The sequence below is a fragment of the Puma concolor genome, chromosome C2 (assembly GCF_028749965.1).
Source record: "Puma concolor isolate L17-30 chromosome C2, mPumCon1.1.hap2, whole genome shotgun sequence".
Lineage (NCBI taxonomy): Eukaryota > Metazoa > Chordata > Mammalia > Carnivora > Felidae > Puma > Puma concolor.
The window spans coordinates 37609251-37632215 of NC_141675.1; the positions used below are offsets into that span (position 1 = coordinate 37609251).

Below are 22965 nucleotides of genomic sequence, written 5' to 3' on the forward strand. Positions count from 1 at the left end.
AGGCTGTAGCAGTGCAAGCAATAAATCTGTTTAATGACAATGCAACGTCACATTTCGGCAAAATTCTCAAAAGGAGGCAAAAACAAGTATCATTGGATAGGTTCCTTGTTAAAGCTGCACAAAAAGAAAAAGATTCTGGGAGTACCTGGGTGGCTCAGTCAGTTAAGCGTCTGACTTCGGTTCAGGTCATGATCTCACAGCTCATGAGTTCGAGCCCCATGTTGGGCTCTGTGTGGACAGCTCAGAGACTGGGGCCTGCTTCTGTGTCTGCCTCTCTCTCTACCCCTCCCCCACTCACTCTCTCTCTCTCTCTCTCTCTCTCTCTCAAAAATGAATCAACATCAAAAATTTTTTTAAGAAAAAGATTCCAGTGAGCCAAAAGATAGCAGTGATTCCATAGTGATAGTGAAAGTCGTCCTACACAATAACCCTCCTCTCTCTTGTCTCTGTCACACCAGCCACAAAGGTTTTCAAAGGTAAGGGCAGGTTAATTTGTTTTCTTTATATTTTGTATTTTCTTTATTATTTTGTATTATATTACAGTGTTGTAATCATTTCTATATGAATATTTTTGGGGTGCAGAACAAATCATCTGAGTTTCCATTATTTCTTATGGGGAAATTTGCTTTAATATCCAAGTGCTTTGGATTACAAGCATGTTTCCAGGATGAATTACGCTCGCACACCTAGGTTTTACTGTATATGAGATATTCAAAATAGGCAAATCCACAAAAACATAAAGTAGATTAGCTGCCAGAGGCAGGAGGGAAAAGGGGCCTGGAGAGTGACTGCTAATGGGTACATCACCCTGAGATCAAGAATTGCATGCTCTACCAACTGAGCTAGCCAGGCACCCCTAAAATTTACTATCTTAACCATTTTTTAGTACGGAGTCCAGCACATCGAGTACATTCACACTGCATGTAACCAATCTCCAGAACTCTTTTCGTCTTGAAAAACTGAAACCCTATAACCATTAAACAATAACTCCACACATACTCCTTTCTCCCCAGCCCCTGACAACCATCATTCTACTGTCTCTATATTCTGACTACTCTAAGTAGAATATAAGTAGAATCATACAGTATTTGTCTGTTCTAGAATTGGCTTATTTCACTGAGCGTACTGGCCTCAGGGTTCATCCACGTTATAGCATGTGGCAGAACTTTTTTCCTTAAGTCTGAATAATATTTCATTTTATGTATATGCCACACTTTGCTTACCCAAATTCATCTGTTAATGGACACATGGGTTGCTTCTACCCTTTGTAAACATGGGTGCACAAATATCTCAAGACTCTGCTTTCAGTTCTTTCGAGTATATATCCAGAAGTGAATTGCTAAAGCATATGGTAATTCCATTTTTAATTTTCTGAGGAACTTCCATACTATTTTCCATGGTAGCTGTTCCATTTTATGTTCCCATCAACAACAGTGTACAAGGGTTCCAATTTTTCCACATCCTCACCAACACTTGTTATTTTCTTTTTTTTTTTTTTTTGATAGATGCCTTCCTAAAAAATGTGAAGTGGTATCTCATTGTGATTGTCATTTTCATTTCCCTAATAATTAATAATGTTGAGCATCTTTTCATATGCTTGTTGGCCATTTGCATATCTTCTTTGGAGAAATGTCTATTGAAGTCCTTTATCCATTGTTAAATCAGGTTGGTTGTTTTTTGGTAGGAGTTCTTTATAGAGTCTAGACACTAACCCCTTAAGAGATATGTGACTTATAAATATTTTCTCCCATTCCACAGGTTGTCTTTTCACTCTGTTGTTGGTGTCTTTTATAAGTTTTAAATTCTGATGCAGTCCAATTTACCTATTTTTATTTTTGGTACTTGTGCTTTTGGTATCAGATCCAAGAAAACTTTGCCAAATCCAATGTCATGAAGTGTCTTCCCTATTTTTTCTTCCAAGAGTTTTGTAGTTTTAGCCCTTAAATTTAGGTCTTTGATTCATTTGGGGATAATTTTTGTATATGATATCAAGTAAGGTCCAAGCTCATGCTTTTTCAAGTAGAAATCCAGTTTCCCCAAAATCATTTGTTGAAAAGGCTGCCAAGGGTCTTAGTACCCTTGTTGAAAATCATTTGCCTATACATACAAGGGTTTACTCTGGGCTTTTTATTGTATTCCACTGATTTACATGGCTGTCCTTATGCTAGTACCATATTGTTTGATTACTGAAGCTTTATAATAAGTATTGAAATTGAGAAGTGTGAGACCTCCAAGCCTTGTTTTCTTTCAAAATTCTTTTGGCTATTCAAGGTCCCTAGAGATTCTATATGAATTTTAGGATGGATTTTTCTGTTTCCATAAAAAACATCATTGGGATTTTGATAAGGATTGCATTGAATCTACATCTCACTTTGTGTATTTTAACAATGTTAAGTCTTCCAACCACAAACACAGGTTGTCCATCTATTTGTGTCTTCTTTAACTTCTTTCGGCAATGCTTTGTAGTTTTCAGCATACTATGTTTTGCCTCTCTGGTTAAGTTTATGCCTAAATATTTCATTCTTTTTCATGCTATCTTAAATGGAATCTTGTTAATTTCCTTTTAGAATTGTTCACTGTGTTAGTGTACAGAAATGCAACTGATTTTTGTGTGTTGTCTTTTTATCCTGTAACTCTGCTGAATTTATCAGTTCTAACAGGTTTTTGTCTGCAAAATCTTTAGGATTTTCTACATATAAGATCTTACTGTCTATAAACAGAGATAATTTTGCTTCTTTTTCACAATTTAGATGCCTTTCATTTCTTTTTCTTGCCAAATTGCTCTAGCTAGGAATTCCAATACTATATTAAATCGAAGGAGTAAATGCAGACATCCCTGTCTTACTCCTGAACTTAGAAGAAAAGCTTTTAGTCGATCACCACTAAGTGTTGATATTAGCTGTGGGCTTTCCCTATATGGCCTTTATTTTGTTGAGGAGCTCTCTTCTGTTCTTAGTTTGTTGAATGTTTTTATTATGAAAGACTGTTGGATTCCCTCAAATGTTTTTCTGTACCAGTTAAAAAGATGAATTTTTAAAATTTTCTTTTAATGTTTATTTATTTTTGAGAGAGACAGAGACAGAATGCGAGTGGGTTGGGGCAGAGAGAGAGGGAGACACAGAATCCGAAGCAGGCTCCAGGATCTGAGCTGTCAGCACAGAGCCCGACGCAGGGCTTGAACTCACGGACTGTGAGATCATGACCTGAGCTGAAGTTGGACGCTTAACCGACTGAGCCACCCAGGCACCCCAAAAAGATGAATTTTTAAATAAAGAGGGCTAGGTAGTCATTTTGGAAAAGAAAGTTAGAGCCATATCTCACTCCATACACAAAAATAAACTCCAAAGGATTAGAGAACTAGACGTAAAAAATGAAACAGGTATCCATCGATTTAACCAAGTGGCCAAGGTAAACATCACTAATGATAAAACACATTGACATGAACCCCTTGAAATGATGCTCTATGAAAGAATGACACATCATGTCAGAGTCATGCAACAAAGAAAAACTGAAGACTACTGGAGAATAGAGAAAGCTAAATAGAAATAACAACTAAATGCAATGTGGGAACCTGGATAGGACCCTGGACCAGAAAATGTTAGTGAAAAAAAAACTGATGAAATTCAAATATGGTCTGTAGTTTAGCTAACAATATTGTACCAATGTTAGTTTCTTGCTCTTAATAATTATACTATAATTACATAAAATGTTAACATTAGGGGAAATGGGCTGAGGGATACAATTAAACTCTCTATACAACTTTTACAACTTTCCTGTAAGTCTAAAATTAGTTCAAAATAAAAAGCTTTTTTTTCAAAGAAACACAGCAGTAATTACACCATTAAGAGTGATAACCATCAAAAGAACTAAATGTAGATGTGGTTAAAGGTAGTTTTACCAATCCATGCTGTTAGAGATTAGGATAGTTCCCTGGGGGCTGAGGGGTTCATGAGTGCAAAAGGATACTAGGGTGCTAATAATAGTCTGTTTCTGAATCTAGGGTGCTGGTTACGCAGCTGTTGCTTAGTTAGTGAAAAATGGCGGAATTTTAAAAATCAACCACCTTTCAATTAAAAGAATAGTTTTTTAAAAACATGATTTTAACTCTAGAGAATGGGACTAAAAATATGAAGAAAGCCTTTCTTTTAGAAAACTTTAAAATTGGTAACAGTTAAATATTAATGTAAGAAGTCAAAAAGTAAACCTGAGACCCTAAGCCCAGAAGAATCCAGAAAGCACAGTTGGCTGACTTTATTTCCTCACCCTTAGCCACCAGATCTCCTAGAACACACTCTTAAAACTAACAGTGGAGCAGGGGGAGGGGCGCCTCGGTGGCTCCGTTGGTTAAGGGTCCAACTCTTGGTTTTGGATCAGGTCATGATCTCACAATTTGTGAGTTTGAGCCCCACACTGGGCTCTGCACTGACAGTCTGGAGCCTGCTTGGGATTCTCTCTCTCTGTCCCTCTCATGCACTTGCTCGCTCTCTCTTTCTCTCTCTCTCAATAAATAAACTTAAAAAAAAAAACACTAACAGTAAATAAAATAGGCAGTGTCTTAATGAGGACTATCAGACACATAATATTCACACACAGTAAGCACCAGAAAATGTAAACTATAGAAACTTCCAATACTGGACATACAAATATTACCAACCACAGACTGGTTAATTAAAATAGATGTAACTATTTAACTGCATAAAATTCATCGAAACAGCTTTAGCACAACATGAAAAACTGCTTCATATTCTGCCTATTGTTCTAGCAACCCTAGTAAATAATTACATGGTAGGCTGAAAATTATTCTAGAATCCCTTGAGGTAATTAAGATGATAAAAAATAATGAGGAAAAGTTTTACATAAAAGTAAGTTAAATGAATGTAATAGCTGTCTATTTTCACTCAAAGCCAATCTGAATCAAACTGTTTCTTTCCAGGGTGAAACTCTGGAGTGAATTTTACAGAAACAGGAATAAGTATTAATAAGTCAGAGACTTTTCATACTAAGACAGTAGATAAGACAGCCAATCTGAGCTCCATTCAGCAGTTTGTCAGAAGGCTTCGATATATGCCTAAAGTCAAAAAGAAAAAAATCTTTTTGTGCTATATTTTCTACTTTGATGAAAGGATACATACTATCATTCTTATTTTCGAATACATTTATTTTCTTGTTGCATATTCAATTTACCAGACACAAAATGAATTAGCCACCATATCTGTGATTATGAACTACATGGTGCTCCTGTTCTGTGACTAACAATGAACACTGTCACTATTATTTGCTATTATATTTTTATTCTTCTTACTTTCTGAAAACACTTTTAGCCTTTTTCTCTTCTTTCATCACAAGTTCAAGATTTTGCATCGTTTCATTATACCCATTTTATCTTTTAGACTACATAATTTAATTTTTGAATAATTCAAAAGGACAGGTGATACAATATAGAACTCACAATAAAAGAAAAATTTTTATATTAAAAGAAGTTAGGTTCATGTCTTATCTAAGTGTGTAAATTTTTTTTAATTTTTTAAATGTTTATGTATTTTTTTGAGAGAGAGACAGAATGTGAGGGGAGGGGCAGAGAGAGAGGGAGACACAGAACCTGAAGCAGGCTCCAGGCTCCAAGCTGTCAGCACAGAGCCTGACGTGGGGCTCAAACCCACAAACTGTAAGATCATAACCTGAACTGAAGTCGAAGGCTTAAACAACTAAGCCACCCAGGCGCCCCAGAAGTATGTACTTAATTTTATTCACAGCAAACAAGACAGTATAATAGATTCCCATAGCTCATAATCATGATTTAACCAATTAACTGAAATACGGCTGAATTTAAAATATCTGTCATAAACATTACACGTAAAGAGAAACAAAACATCTCTTTCTTAAAATATAGTAAAAGACCCCGAATAGCCAAAGCAATCTTGAAAAAGAAAACCAAAGCAGAAGGCATCACAATCCCAGACTTCAAGCTATACTACAAAGCTGTAATCATCAAGACAGTTGGGTGCTGACACAAGAACAGACACTCAGATCAACGGAACAGAATAGAGAACCCAGAAAAGGACCCACAAACGTATGGCCAACTAATCTTTGACAGAGCAGGAAAGAATATCCAATGGAATAAAGACAGTCTCTTCAGCAAGTGGTGCTGGGAAAACTGGGCAGCGACATGCAGAAGAATGAACCTGGACTACTTTCTTACAAAAATAAATTCAAAGTGGATGAAAGACCTCAATGTAAGACAGGAAGTCATTAAAATCCTCAAGGAGAAAGCAGGCAAAAACTTCTTTGATCTTGGCCACAGCAACTTCTTACTCAGCATGTCTCCGGAGGCAAGGAAAACAAAAGCAAAAATGAACTACTGGGACCTCATCAAAATAAAAAGCTTCTGCACAGTGAAGGAAACAATCAGCAAAACTAAAAGGCAACCGACAGAATGGGAGAAGATATTCGCAAACAACATGTCAGATAAAGGGTTAGTACCCAAAATCTATAAAGAACTTATCAAACTCAACACCCAAAAAACAAATGATCCAGTGAAGAAATGGACAAAAGACAGGAATAGACACTTCTCCAAAGAAGACATCCAAATGGCCAACCGACACATGAAAAAAATGCTCCACATCACTCATCATCAGGGAACTACAAATCAAAACCACAGTGGGATACCACCTTACAGGTATCAGAATGGCTAACATTAACAACTCAGGCAACAAGAGATGTTGGCAAGGATGCAGAGAAAGAGGATCTCTTTTGCATTGTTGGTGGGAATGCAAGGTGGTGCAGCCACTCTGGAAAACAGTATGGAGGTTCCTCGAAAAACTAAAACTAGAACTACCCTACAACCCAGCAATTGCACTACTAGGCATTTATCCACGGGATACAGGTGTGCTGTTTCGAAGGGACACATGCACCCCCATGTTTATAGCAGCACTATCGACAATAGCCAAAGTATGGAAAGAGCCCAAATGTCCATCGATGGATGAATGGAGAAAGAAGATGTGGTATATATATACACCATGGAGTTTTACTAGGCAATCAAAAAGAATGAAATCTTGCCATTTGCAACTACGTGGATGGAACTGGAAGGTATTATGCTAAGTGAAATTAGTCAGAGAAAGACAAAAATCATACGACTTCACTCATATGAGGACTTTAAGATACAAAACAGATGACCATAAGGGAAGGGAAACAAAAATAACATAAAAACAGGGAGGAGGACAAAACAGAAGAGACTCATAAATATGGAGGACAAACTGAGGGTTACCAGAGGGGTTGTGGGAGGGGGGATGGGCTAAATGGGTAAGGGGCACTAAGGAATCTACTCCTGAAATCATTGTTGCACTATATGCTAACTAATTTGGATGTAAATTTTAAAAAATAAAAAATAAAACTACAAAAAAATAAAATAAAACATAGTAAAAGAAAAAAATATATAGTAAAAGAGTGACACAGTGAAAGGATAATCAAAAACAATAGCTAGGGGCACCTGGGTGGCGCAGTCGGTTAAGCGTCCGACTTCAGCCAGGTCACGATCTCGCGGTCCGTGGGTTCGAGCCCCGCGTCGGGCTCTGGGCTGATGGCTCAGAGCCTGGAGCCTGTTTCCGATTCTGTGTCTCCCTCTCTCTCTGCCCCTCCCCCGTTCATGCTCTGTCTCTCTCTGTCCCAAAAATAAATAAACGTTGAAAAAATTAAAAAAAAAAAAAAAACAATAGCTAATTTTGAAGTCACTCACTTATATGTGGATGAATTCATAACACTCTAGAAAAAACAGAAACTATACTGGAAAGTCCCAACTAAGAAGCTATAAAGATTCTGGGCTCGGGGCGCCTGGGTGGCTCAGTCAGTTGAGCCGCCGGCTTCAGCTCAGGTCATGATCTCACAGCTTGTAAGTTTGAGCCCCACATCGGGCTCTGTGCTGACAGTTCAGAGCCTGGAGCCTGCTTTAGATTCTGTGTCTCCCTCTCTCTCTGCCCCTCCCCCACTCATGTTCTGTCTCTCTCTGTCTCAAAAATAAATTAAAACATATAAAAAAATTAAAAAGAAAAAAAAGATTCTGGGCTCTTGAATGTTACAGGTGTAAAACAGTATGTTAGCAAGGCAATACAGTGAAGCGGCTAGCATTACAGTCCTACAGATTCATGTTTCAGCCCCAGCTCTGCCATTACTGCTTTTCTGATCCCAGTAAAGCAACCTGTGTCCTTATCTGTAAAATGAAAGACAATAAAATCTATCTCATACACTTTGGGGGAAGTTTAAATGAGATCCTTATCACATAGTAGGTATTGGGTAAAGTAAGCCATTAGGAATTCATAATGAACACAAAGTACCCAGATTATGGATCTTTATCTTCTTACTTAATCCTAAAAAAATATATCATGGTCTTTTATATTTTTCAGATTATGAGGAATGGCCTTGTAAACAAGATTTAATTTTTCTCAATGAGCTGCTTATATTAACAGAATCTCTTATTTTCTTTACTTACTATGATCTCTCTCACATCTCTCTTGGAATCTCCTTGTTACAAGGAAGAAGTGTTTTGCATGTAGAGATCCCTTTCTAAAAATTCATTTCCTTAACATTATTTCACATGATTTTTGCTTAGCATTTCAGTTTCTTGAAATTTATTCTTATTTTTTGTCACTTGTGTCAAGAGAAGAAACTCAATTGTTTTGAACTCTTTCCCTAGAGCATAACTTCAACTAACCTACATAACTAGTAACTCAAAATAGATCTTTCTCAGAGTTGTAGTATCTGATATTCCAGATTACCTCGAGAATAGCAATAACAGTAAAAGATACAATAACAATAAAAGAAAATAATTTGATTTGGGAAGAGAGAATAGTAGCTATGTTTACAACAACCATGATACAGTATGTATGGGACAATATGAACTTAAAAGCAAAATTTCAGGCAGAATGTTAGTATCAGTAAAAATTTTATTGCTTTTCATACTTAATGATGGAACTTTTCACACAGAGTTTCAGTTTATGTTTCTTGGAATGCCTGCACAAATTACCTGTTTTTCTATTATTCTGTTACCTACAAACACTGATTTATTCAACTTAAAAATACATAATCAATCATTAGGCTTACAAAATTTTTCTACTTGTATAGATTTTAGAGCTAAAAATGTATCAATTAGTGCAGAATTACCTACCTGACAGGTTTTTCAAACACTTATTAACCTAGAAATCACTTTATTGACCATCATTTGTTACTTGTATATGTTATTACAGCAACTGCTTATCATCACCTTTCTTTCCTTTGAATAGTATTAATAAATCCTTCTTTTTTATACTTAGTTTTATATTACCACCACAATTCCAAGGATGCTGTGAAGAAAAACTTAATAAATTGATTTTTTAAGTGTCCACTCTGAAGTGGACTATAAGAGAAGTTAGTGCTACCAGTTTTTTGGTTGTCTTTTTTTTTTTTTTTTTTTTTTGAGGGGGGTCTGTCATTGTGTACTTCAGAGGATGGAGCCTCTGAGAAGTAGGAATCGGTTTATATAACCACTTTTCTGCTTTTATTTATTTATTTTTATTTTCTTACCTTTTTATTGAGGTATAGTTGACACACAAGGTTACATTAGTTTCAGGTAGATAACATAGTGACTCAACATCTCTATATGTTATGCTGTTCTCACCACAAGTAAAACTACCATCTGTCACCATAATTATAGTTCCACTGACCATACTGCCTATGCTTACTCATATACCTGTACCTCCCACTCACCTTCACCCCCTTTTGCCCATCCCCCATTCCCCTTCTCCTTCTAGTTTTGATTAAATATTTTATTTTGGCAGTTCTGAAATACATACTATTTTCCCAGATTTATAGGTTTGCCATTTTACAATCTGATTTAACTCAACTAGAATTGAACTGGCCACTTTAACAAACTCATCCTTAAGTAACAACATACTTGGCTCTTTTTAAAGTAAAATGGAGTGGGGCGCCTGGGTGGCGCAGTCGGTTAAGCGTCCGACTTCAGCCAGGTCACGATCTCGCGGTCCGTGAGTTCGAGCCCCGCGTCAGGCTCTGGGCTGATGGCTCGGAGCCTGGAGCCTGTTTCTGATTCTGTGTCTCCCTCTCTCTCTGCCCCTCCCCCGTTCATGCTCTGTCTCTCTCGGTCCCAAAAATAAATAAAAAATGTTGAAAAAAAAAAAATTTAAAAAAAAAAAAAAATAAAGTAAAATGGAGTCTGTTAAAAACTTATTATGCTTATGGGTATTAAAAAAAAAAAGATTTCTGGTTCTTCAAATACTTTCCTCTATTCTATCTTTCCCTGCATTTAGAATTCTTGAAGGGCTGAGTTTGTATCATGTTCCTTTGTCAACTCAGTGCCTACAGTGTCCATAACATAGTAATCACTCCATTATCTGTCTACTAAGTGACTCACACAAAGACCAGCTGGTAGAGAGCCACCATCTCTCCATGCCTATCTGCCTGATGGTTCATATCATCCCTAAGAATAAGAAAAGTTAAAAAGGTGGAGGGGGGTTGAATTTAAAAGGACAATAAACAGGGGCGCCTGGGTGGCGCAGTCGGTTAAGCGTCCGACTTCAGCCAGGTCACGATCTCGCGGTCCGTGGGTTCGAGCCCCGCGTCAGGCTCTGGGCTGATGGCTCAGAGCCTGGAGCCTGTTTCCGATTCTGTGTCTCCCTCTCTCTCTGCCCCTCCCCCGTTCATGCTCTGTCTCTCTCTGTCCCAAAAATAAATAAATGTTGAAAAAAAAAATTTTTTTTTAAAAATAAAAGGACAATAAACAGAACAAGCTAAGGAAGTTGGGAATTACTCAAAGTCAGAAACTGAATTATTCCAATGAAGAAGAAAAGACTTTAAAGAGATGCATGCATTTAATTTTTTTCAAATGTTTATTTATCTTGAGAGAGAAAGAAAGAGAGAGAGAGAGAGACAGCACCAGTGGGGGAGGGGAAGAGAGAGGGAGACACACAATCCCAAGCAGGCTCCAGGCTCTGAGCTGTCAGCACAGAGCCCAACGTAGGGCACGAACCCACGAACTGTGAGATCATGACCTGAGCTGAAGTCCGACGCTTAACTGACCGAGCCACCCAGGCACCCCTGACATCCATGCATTTTGTTTTATTATTTTTTTTAATGTTTGTTTACTTTTGAGAAAGAGACTGAGCACAAGTCAGGGAGGGGCAGAGAGGGAGGGAGACAGAATGGGAAGCAGGCTCCAGGCCCTGAGCTGTCAGCACAGGGCCCGATGTGGGGCTCAAACTCACGAACCACTAAGATCATGATCTGAGCCGAAGTTGGGTGCTTAACTGAATGAGCCACCAAGGCACCCTGAGATCCATGCATTTTTAAAAATAAGGATGCCAAGGGCTATAATGCTTAAGCATTAGAAACAAAAAAAAAGATTAGAATAAAGAAGGTCAATAGGAAGCTACTGCTGCTGTCCAGAGAAGAAGGCCCAGGCTATGATAACAACAGTAGTAACAGAGAGAAATGGATGTGGATTATTCCTTTGCTTCAGCCATCTCTATTAGGAAACATTCTCTCAGATTGGATGGGGTGAAACAAACACTGGTATTGTGTGTAAAAGGGGCATTTAATAAATTTAATCAATGAGTTAATGAAAACCAAAGCTCAATATGAATGAGAAGATTAGAGAGAGTTCCTAACTGCTCCAAGTAAACTTTCAATAAGGTATATCGCTCCAGATGAAATTTCCACACAGCTGCTGGCAACTGTTCAGAAACTATGGAAAGCAGGAGAGGTTACCATAAGACTAAAGACAGGATATGTAGTACTGCTCTTCAAAAAAGGAGAAAGGTGACCCTGCCAACTATTGATCATTGAAGTTAAATGTAACCCTAGACAAGATTCTAGAATCATTACCAAGAGAAGTTTGAACACAGAAAAAGATAGTAGCCAACATACACTACTGGAAACCAGTATAGTGGTTACGGACAAATAATGACAGATTAGTGCTCTTTTCCTGACAGTTACTGAACTGATAGGATTTTTTTTTAATAAAGTATATAAAATTATTTGGGTTTTAGGAAGGCAATTATTAAAGTTTCTTATATATTCCTTGTGAAAACTTGGAAATATCTGAGGTGAATAATGTTAAATTAGCTGGATTTCTAACTGTCTGAACAACTTGAACCAAAGAATTAATTAGTTTTTTTATCACCCTTAAGAGAGGTCACTAGCAGAGCAAGAGCTCTGTTCTTGGCCCTGCCTACTCAACATTTTAATAAGATCTGCAGGAAGGCAATGTCAGCATTATCACACTTACAGTTTATCAAATCTATTGATAAATAAATAAACCCATACATATCATATGACCAAATCAGTTTTTTAAAAAAAATTTTTTAACTTTATTTATTTATTTTTGAGAGAGAGAGAAAGAGAGAGAGAGAGCATGCAAGAGAGTGTACGTGCACGCACAAGCAAGGGAAGAGCAGAGAGAGAGAGAATCCCAAGCAGCCTCCATACTGTCTGCGCAGAGCTCAATGCAAGGTTTGATCTCAGAAACAGTGAGATCAAGAGTCAGACACTTAACAGATTGAGCCGCCCAGGTGCTCCCAAATCAGTTTTTTTTTTTTAAGTCAACAGAATATAACCAGTCTGACAAGATAAAGTTTAATATGGATAAATATAAAGCCCTACCAAAAAAACACTCTATTAAAGAATTGGAAGAACATAAACAAAACAACTCAAGAATTTTAGTTGACTACAAAATCAGTATTAATGGGTAATGTATACAGCATTTAAATGTCAGGGACCATTCTAAATATTTTACATATCTTTCATTCATTCCTTGTAACAATCCTATGAGATAGGCACTATTATAAATCCCATTTTAGAGATGAGAAAACTGTGGCCTAAAAAATGTTTACATAATTTACTCAAGGTCAACCAGCTGATAAACTGTAGAGCTAGGATTTAAACCCAGGCAGGCTAGCTCCAGAGTCTGTCTTCTCCAGGGCATTATTTTGAATTAACAGTGCAATATGGTTGTCAAAGAAACAAATCTACTCTTAATCTTAAAGTATATGATTTAAAATCAGAGAGGTAACTTACGGTCTTCTCTACAGGTTAATATCTAGGAGTATCACACTTTTAACAAGAATACGGACGAACTCAAATCCACAAATAAGGCATCAGTATTGTGAGAAGACTCAAATCAAACCAACAAAATGATTAGAAGAGGTTAAGGACAGAATATTTTGTCTAGAGAAGAAAAGAATTAATGGGACTATAATAAGTATCTTCAAATATTTGAAAACCCACTAATGGAACAGAGAACTAGAACCAGTGAGAATGTAATTTCTGATTCAGCAAAGGAAATCATATTATAAAAACTGGAGTTGTCCAAATACTTTTGCCTCAGAAACTAGATAACTATGAATCTTCTCTCCAGAAAAATACACAAGTACATATAATTTTGCATAAAATTACAAGAGTTCACAAATCTACTTTTAAATCCCCACCCCTAGAGTAATATATCCCAGATCAAAATGGAAAGGATTCAAGAAAAGGCAAGTATATTTAATAATCTTTAAAATTCATTACAACTTACAATTCTATTATCTAAAAAACTCTCAACTCTATGCTTTCTAGTTTCTTCTGAGACCCATCATAATGCACATTGCAATAAGAGTTTAAACTATGACAAGGTCAGAAAAAAACTGAAATCAAATTTGCCAAGTGACAATATAAACTTGACTGTGAGTAAATTCATACATATATGGCTTATAATTTAACCTTTTAAAAAAATACCTAAGTTTAAAGATTAAAAAAAAAAATGCTAATGTACTACTCTCTCTATAATATTTAAGGCCCAAATTAGCAATTTCCCCCCTCTGCTTTTAAAATTTCATTTTAAACTCTCCCTTTCTATCCTTTGTTCTGGGTTAACTGTTAAGATTGACAGACAAAGAAACAATAAACTAGAAGTCAGAATATTTAGGTTCTAATTTACTACCTTTGCCATGAATTTGATTTTTGCTTAGTTTGTTTCCTCACTGTGTTCCAAAAACTTTCAAATATCTAAAAAGGGCTTTAAATATACTGTTTTGCAATGTAAATATAAATAAGTCGTCCATTTTTTACAAAACATAAATTATCAACAGCCAGAAAACAAAGCCAGTCTTCCTATCATGTTTAAGGGAAAAAAAAAAAAAGAAAATGTGCATTCCCATTTCAATTCCTAATTATAAAAAACAATCTTTGAATCCTTTAGGGTATCTTTTAGTGTATAATTTTCATCCACAAATGCTTCTCACATTAAGGATAAACATCTGTACATCCAATTCCAAGCTGTATTGAGAGCACATAACTCAGTTAAGATTTTTGGCTGCCAGGGAAAAACTTGAAGGTGCCAGTTGGACTACATATTTAAAAGAGTTGGGAGAAAGTTACATGATCACAGAATGGCAATATGAAGCATTACACACTTGAAAATTCTGTTTTCCCTCTTAAGCAACTAGAAATAACGAGAACCCAAAAGTAAGTTTAATAAGTGTTTGGCCTTTATTAAATACAGGTGCCACATTGCTGCAACTCTACCGCCAAAACAGTGCTACAGACACCATGGCTGCCAGTTAGACTAGACTCTAGTTCCAGGCACAAGATGTTCCAAGAAATAACAAAAGCATCCAGAGCCAGTACATAGGGTGGGTCTAGGCATTTGGTTTTTTTCTCCTGGTGCTACTTGAGAATGGACACTACTATTAAAGATTTATTACAGTAACTGGACAGTGATAAAGCTTTAGCTAAATTATAGGCTAACCAAGGAAATGGAAAAGCAACATGGGATGTCAGATCAACTAAGTTCCTTTTACATTTACCTTTGAACACAGACTGGGTCATGATTACACTGTACAGAGGACAGATGAATAACTGTAACTATATTTATTAGGTGAAGATAATTTCAGACCATTAAGAGAAAAGGAGAGTGGCCCAGAAAAAATTAGGCTATAGAAGTCAAATGAAAAGACACAAAACTAAGATTTAGGGGAGAAAGGGGAAGGAAGAGAATGAGCTAACTAACTTACTAAAAAGAGAGCAAATAAGTGGGACAGGGAGCCTTAGCCCTAGGAGACTGAATGAGGAAGAGAAACGTATCAAAGGCTCAAAGGGAGCTTCAGCAGTAAATATGAAAAGGGATGAGCCTGTTAACCGTTTCAACAGAAAAAGAGAAACAACGCGGGGCACTTTTCTGAACGGGCATTCATGGAAGGCCATTATAAAAATGCCTAACTCATGCAGGGCACTTAATATGTGGTGCGCCGTTCCAAACGCATTCCACAGATTAGTCCATTTACTCCTCAAAACACCCGTAATAGGCAGTAACTACTATTTTACAGATGAAGAAGCTGAGACCACACAATGCAAGATAACACAAGCTGGTACCAGTGACTGAGCGCTCATCCACTTAGCTGAACCGTCTGAGAGATCCTACAAAACCTTTATACTTTTCTGTGGAGAGGATTTGGCTCTCTGGAATTTCTCAAAGGAGTCTGGGCCCCAAAAGCGATCCTCTACTTTAAAGAAAAGTTCCCTTCTGCGGGATAGGAGGTTCTTTCAAGTTCAAAGCTTTAGAACTCTGAAATACACCTGGTAGAAACAGATGGAGGCGTGTGACTCATGAAAGGATGAAAAGTCAGAAAACCAGACTTAGAAGCCATCGTTCTGCCCTGAAGACCTGCAGAGACCGAGAAAGTAGAAAGCAGCCCTTCCTCTCTTCCACGAGGCATGACACGGGGACATTGCCTCCTCCCAATCTGCTGTGTGTGTATGGGGCGGGGGAGGGGGGCTCGCCGGTTTCCGACTCCCCCCAGACACTCAGGGGTTACTCGGCCAGGCCTGGGAGAACGCGTGGGAATAAACAGATGGAACTCGCGGTAACGAGGGGGCCCCGAGGCGAAGGGAGGGAAACCTGCCCAGGAACACGCCGGGCCGGGTCCAGAGGCCCTCGGCACGCGGCCCCGCGCCCTCGCCCTGGACCTTACCGCCGCTCGGCTGCAGAGGACGAGGCGGCCTCTCAGGGTTGTTCTTCCGAGCCTGGGGCGCGGCTTCGGCGCCGCCGCTCCAGTGCCGCCCGCGTTAGGCGGCGGCTGGGTCCCGGCGGATACAGACTCGGGGCAGGGGTGGGCGATCCGCGGCCTGCCCAGGGGAGGCCCTGGAGTTCGAGGCCGTGGGACGCCGACCGTGCTTGCGCCTGCGAGCCTGCCCAAAAAGGAAGGGTCAGAGCGCGGCCGCGTGCCGAGCAGCAGTGGTTGCTGCAGCCTAGATCACAGGCTGCTTCGTCCGCCCTCACCCAACCCTGCCACTGCCCCGCTTCCCCCGCGCAAGCTTTGGCGGCGGAGCAGCACGGTGGGTGCCGATTGGCTCCCGGATGTGTGACGTAAGGCGCCGGTCCCTACGGATTGGCCAGGTCGGCGGTGCGTGCAAGGAGTAAACAAACCCCGCCCCCAGGCTTCCCAAAGAGAGGAGGGGGCGGCTAGGTGAAGGGGCGGGACCTCAAGCAACCCAGTCCCAGCCTTGGGTGCTCACAGGAGCTTCCCAGTGGGCGCCCCGCGCTGACACCAACACTCAGTTACCCGGCCGCCTGCGGGGCGGGCTGCAGGCCTGAGGCCTAAAATTTATAGACACGCCCTTTTCCCCTTCCTTTACCTCGGGCTTGGGTCGGAATCTTGACTTTTCCATCCAACCCCATCCCCCAGGCTCGAAGCAGGAAAACCCCATCTGTGTTGGAAAAGGGGGAACTAAGGTGGTAACATCTGGGTCCCCAGGCCTTTGCTGGCTCACCCCTAGGGAGCAGCGAGGAGGGGGGTGGGGAGGAATAACTCTGAGGCACGTGTGGGGCACCCTGAAATTAATTATTCAGACAATGGGTTAGGGACCACTGGGGACGTGAGTTCTTCAATATCCGGGCAAGCAAGATCCACACCAGTCCAGGTCACCATGTCACCTAGAAGCTAAAGAGAAAATTGCGGCCCACACTCCCAAATACCCATACATTTTGTTCAAAAATGAGAACACTCTGCCTATTAATTCAGCGCCTGTGTGAAAAATCACCTATGAGCTTACATTCTAGTGAGTTGGGAAAGAAAATACGCAAAAGAAATAAGCAAAATGTAAACTATTACATGCTGATAGGTGCTATGGGGCGGGGGGAATAAGCAGAGAAAGTGAGGGATGACTTTTTATTAAATAGGGTGCTCAGGGAAGGGCAGAGAAGATGCCATTTAAGGAAATACCTAAAGGAGGTGAGGGAGGTGAGAGAGTACCTTTGGACTTTTCTCTGGGGTGGGGTGGAGACAATTTCTGCATAATGGTACATAGATAAACTCCTAGGAGTTCAAGAATGCCAAATGCAGTACTCCTCCTCAGACTGATTCTAAAATGCAAAAGCCCCAGTGGAGTGATTACCGAGCATTTTCCAGTAAAAAATCAATAGGATTAGTCTAGTTTTGACAGAAATGGTATTAAAGTTTCAAGTTAACGAATACTTTTCAAACACTCTATGCATGATACAAAAATGAGCAAGACAGAAAAAAAAAAAAACAACCCTCCACCCTCAAGGAACTCAAGTCTATCAGGGGAAATGGATTGTAAACCACTTCACTACAATGCGTAAACCACAATAGACACATGTACTAATGCGAATAAGATGGGTGGATGTTATTAAGGAGCTGTAACTTTCGCAGGATTTATCTATTGTGAAAATTCAGTGCTTAATTTTGGAGGAGGGTTATGGCTATTAGGGATTCTCTAATCTCTTTATAAGTTTCTAAAATGAGAGTCTGAAAACAATATTAAGTTGAACCGTATGAATTGCTAATATTTGGCAATTTTCATATGGCTCATATATAAAGTTAATATAAGGATTTTGCTCTGTAATATATATATGTAGTAAGTGTTCAATAAATGATGGCAATTATGATCAATAGATAATACTGCTTTTGAAAAAAACTATTTAAAAGTCAATGTTTCTTCCAGCACTATGAAATAAAATGGGCAGTGAAAGTTTCAAATTTTCCATATACTGGTTTGATCTAGCTGTGAATTTCCATGACCTAATCAGGGTATGCTGTAAAAGACACTAAATGCTAGTTTCACAGCAGGCCAAGAAATTCAGAATAAGGAACAGCTTGGTTTTGAAGCCAAAAACTGAAAATTCTCCAGAACAGAATAAATTGTCAAGTTGCCTCTGGGAGGAAAATTCATGTAAATCAATTTTTCGTTCCCACTCACAGTTCCAATTTAGCAATTTGCACAACAGTCAGCTCTCTTCCTTCTCTTTTCCCCATTAAGGGATCTTATTTCCTTTGAAAAGGAAAATAAAGCTTCCACTATCTCCCATGCCAGAGAGTAGATGTCTGAAATATGACAGAACACATATTGATTCTGCAAACACTTATTAAGCACTTATTGTATGCCAAGAACAGTGCAAGGCTTTGGAAATACACATATAAGTGCCCAAAGAGCTCCATTCACGGGTATTCCTTGTGCTTGGAATAATCCCCCAGTTCACCCACATCTCACCTACATATATGCCTTCTCATCTAAGCTGAGATTACTTTCCTCTGACTTCCCATCTCCAGCTCTAAAATTTTTTGCTTTCTAACATTCACCAAACTCGTAATTACTCATTTAGTATCTGTATTTTGGAAGCTCCTTGATATTCTGATTCATGTCATCCTATTCACTACCCTTTCCTCAGTGCTCAAGGGAAGCTCAGTAGGTTTTTATTGAATGGATGAGAGTGCCACAGCCCAGCACAGTTGGAAAGAGGAAAGAAGCATAAATAAATAAAGTCTCTCCTTACAAATATTTGGGCCAACAAAGAAAGGATCATGGAAGAGACAGATCTGTTACAGTTAAACCTGAGGAGCTTCTATGAGCCGCCCCCTCTCCTGGTGCTGAGGCTTGCTTGCTTTCTCTTTCTTTCTTTTTTCTTTCTTTCTCTCTTTCTTTCTTTCTCTCTCTCTCTCTCTCTCTTTATTTGAGAGAGAGAGAGCGCGCGCGACCAGGGGAGGGCCAGAGAGAGAGGGAGATATAAGAATCACTTAGAGATCTTATTAAAATTCAGACTCTGAGTCAGTAGATCTGATGTGGGGTATAGAGTCAGCCTTTCCAACCAGCTTCCACCTGGTGCTGGTGCTGCTACACCAAACATCACACTTTGAGTAACAGGTCCTTTGATGACACCTTTTTATTATACAAAAAGATCTGTGGTTGTCTGGACGGTTGCAGATATGACTTTTTTTTTAACAGCATCCTGTTTTCACACCTAATCCATCCAGTGACTGACAAAAGAAATAACACTTAAAAATGTATTAAATCAAGACCTTGTCTTCCAGAAACTGTCCTATTATGCACAGTTTAATCACGTTAATAGGGCACAGGAGAATCTAAGCCTTGGAATTTTCTCAGCCAGGGACACAACCTTCTTTTCAGTTCATTTCTGGAATGACTTAGTTGGTTAGGCCAGTGGAAGGATTTCACAGTCACTCTTTTTTTATTTATTTATTTTTAACGTTTATTTATTTTTGAGACAGAGAGAGACAGAGCATAAATGGGGGAGGGTCAGAGAGAGGGAGACACAGAATCCGAAATAGGCTTCAGGCTCTGATCTGTCAGCAAAGAGCCTGATGCGGGGCTTGAACTCACGGACCACAAGATCATGACCTGAGCTGAAGTCGGACGCCCAACTGACTGAGCCACCCAGGCTCCCCCACAGCCACTCTTAATAAAAGTAACCACTTCTTAGTATCAAACCTAAAATCTTTTTATGATAAAATATTTTATCCTAAAAATATAAAGTATAAGGAATAATGATAAACCCTATGTACCAGCTTAAGAAATGGACTAGTAACACCACTGGGGCTCTGTGTGTGCCTCCCCAGTGTGACCCTCCACCTTTCTCTCCCCAAAATAACCCTATTCTGAATTGCAATCTTCTTGGTTTTCTTGAAAATTTTAACACATAGGGGCGCCTGGGTGGCGCAGTCGGTTAAGCGTCCGACTTCAGCCAGGTCACGATCTCGCGGTCCGGGAGTTCGAGCCCCGCGTCGGGCTCTGGGCTGATGGCTCGGAGCCTGGAGCCTGTTTCCGATTCTGTGTCTCCCTCTCTCTCTGCCCCTCCCCCGTTCATGCTCTGTCTCTCTCTGTCCCAAAAATAAATAAACGTTGAAAAAAAAATTTAAAAAAAAAAGAAAATTTTAACACATATATATGTAACTCCAAGCAATATATTGCTTAGTTTTGCATGTTTTTGAACTATGTATATTTGGGGTCAAACTTTATTACTCATCTACAAATTATTGTTATTATTTGCTCATTTCCTTTGAGTCATCTGTCTTGACATAGTTCATTCATTTTCACTGATGGAAAAAACAACAAAATTTACATAATCCATTCTCTGATAGGTATTTGGGTTTTTTCTCTATTCTGCTGTTATGAATGTACTTGTACAACTCCTTTGGAGATGTGAAAGTTTCCATAGGATTTTAGTTATGTACAGGGGTGAGAGTCAAAATATTTAACAACTGGTAATACATAAATCTTTACTTGCTCTCCTTCCCCACTCCCACTCTGAGACCAATTCTTCTGTGCAGGTGGTTTATTTTGGAAAATGATTCCAAGGAACAGGAATAAGGGCTGGGAAGCTTGAAACATGAGGGAGGAAAAGCCAATCCAAGGCTATTTCTGAGATGATCACCTGCTGGAGGCCACTGAGGCTTGATAGTGAAGATTCTGCAAGGGCCTGTGAAGAACACACCTCAGAATTGTCCACTTAAGGGGTGTGTATTTGTATACTGGCTCCCATCCCCATTGTTTAAAAGATGGACCATAGGGTGCCAACTCTCTAGCACCTCCTGGTTTGACCATAGGTGAAAATGACAGAGTGAATTCAAATCAGTTCCAAGTTGTGAGGCAGAGAAAGCCCAGCCCAGAAATTATGGTGATGTCAGGGTATACCTGGACAGCTGATTGCTGCAACAACTGGAATAAAAAGGTGGGCCAAGAAGATGTCAAGTGGACCAAAAGAAGAGCAGTACTGATACAAATAACTGAATAATAAATGGAGGATAAGAGACAGCTCTTCCTTATGGTAGAATTCTAACAAATAAACGTAGAAAAATAATGTAAGTAGAAAATCACGATTATTAGGCAAATAGTACAGGAATGATCGTTGCCACCAAGAAACGACCACAAAGGCTTAAACTAGTGAGTGAAAGTGTAATGGGAAACAGGATGTTTACATCGTCTAAAACGATCCCACAAGACACTTATTAGCCACAAAGGGGTGAATAGTAACCTTACAATGTCAGATCAAGGTTAATGTCATCAATAAGACTACATGCTAATGGCATTGAGAAGGCCACATCACTTTTGCAGCATTCTAACAAAAACGCAGAGCCTTAACCTAATCCTAAGAAAATATCAGGCCAACCAGAATTGAAGGGTATTCTAGAAAGTAACTGCTAGTACTCTTTAAAAATGTCAAGAAAAAAGAGACCGAGGAACTGTCAGATTGGAGGAGACTAAGGAGACATGAAAATAAGTGCAATGTGGGATCCGTGATTAAATCCTGGGCCAGAAAAAGGGCAGTAAGTTGGAAAATTGACAAGATCCAACTAAGATCTGTAGATTAGTTAATCCTCTTATATCAATGTGAATGTCCTGGTTTGAGTAAGATGTTAATTAGGGGAAGCTGGGTGTTGGGGGGAACTCTGTGTGCCATTTTCACAACTTTTTTGTTAAGTCTAAAATTATTTCAAAATACAAAGCTAAAAAACTAAATACTGGGGGGCGCCTGGGTGGCGCAGTCGGTTAAGCGTCCGACTTCAGCCAGGTCACGATCTTGCAGTCCGTGAGTTCGAGCCCCGCGTCGGGCTCTGGGCTGATGGCTCGGAGCCTGGAGCCTGTTTCTGATTCTGTGTCTCCCTCTCTCTCTGCCCCTCCCCCGTTCATGCTCTGTCTCTCTCTGTCCCAAAGATGAATAAACGTTGAAAAAAAAAAATAAAAAAAAAAAACAAAAACAACTAAATACTGAGGGAATCTTATGAAAATACAGAATCCAGGGGCACTTGGGTGGCTCAGTTGATTGAGCATCCAACTTTTGATTCTAGCTCAGGTCATGATCTCACAGTTGTGAGATGGAGCCCCGTGTTGGGCTCTGTGCTGTCAGCACAGACTGAGATTCTCCCTCTCTCTCTGCCCCTTCCCCACTCACATGTACTCTCTCTGAAAATAAAAAACAAAACAAAATAAATAAAATAAAATAAAATAAAATAAAATAAAATAAAATAAAATAAAATAAAATAAAATAAAATAAAATACAGGATCTGATTTAGAAGATCTGGAATGGGGCCTGAAATTACGTTTTCTGAAAAGCACTTTGGGGACACTAAAGCTACTGGTCTCAACAACGTATTTGGGACTTTTCTTCCCCCCATTGTGTTGAAGTGAAACTGATATGCAATTAACTTAAGTAAACGTAATTTGGTGAGTTTTGACATATGCATACACCCATGAGACCACTGCCACTATTAAGATAATGAATTTATTGTTGAGAGTCAATTTTACATGGCTCTCTCATTTGTTTGTCTTACAAGAAGAGGCACTGAGGCCTTTGTCCCAAAATACACATCTCCATCCAGAACAGAGGGCATTTTTGCTTATTATCCACTATAATAAAAATAGTTTCCTCTGGAGTAAGCATTGGACATGTTTACTTGCAGCCCATTACAAAAGACTCAAATTTCCTCGGCTTGAGAGTCCTCAGCTGTACAGAAGACTCAGTGTGTGCACAGCATCAACCTGGACTGCTCCATGTAGGAGTTGAGTGGCAAAGGAAACCAATGTAAATAAGAAGATTGTGATGTTTGCTATGCCATGAGTAAAAAGTCCTTAATCTCTGACCCAGGAGTCTCCTATCTTCTGCCAATATCCATAGAACTGTGGGACACT

At 39.2% G+C, this 22965-nt stretch overlaps 1 protein-coding gene across 3 annotated transcripts in view; it reads right to left on the minus strand.

Moving 5' to 3' along the window:
- The window catches only part of TFDP2 (transcription factor Dp-2), a 174100-nt gene extending 157763 nt beyond the window's left edge, over nucleotides 1–16337 (minus strand). Inside the window, exon 1 of one of the 3 annotated variants that reach the window (XM_025913428.2) lies at nucleotides 15993–16337. The gene's annotated coding sequence lies outside the window, so the exon portion shown is untranslated. The remainder of the gene's footprint in view (nucleotides 1–15992) is intronic. The other 2 variants (XM_025913427.2, XM_086674437.1) reach the window with 2 other exon arrangements.
- Between the last annotated feature and the right edge of the window lie 6628 nt (nucleotides 16338–22965).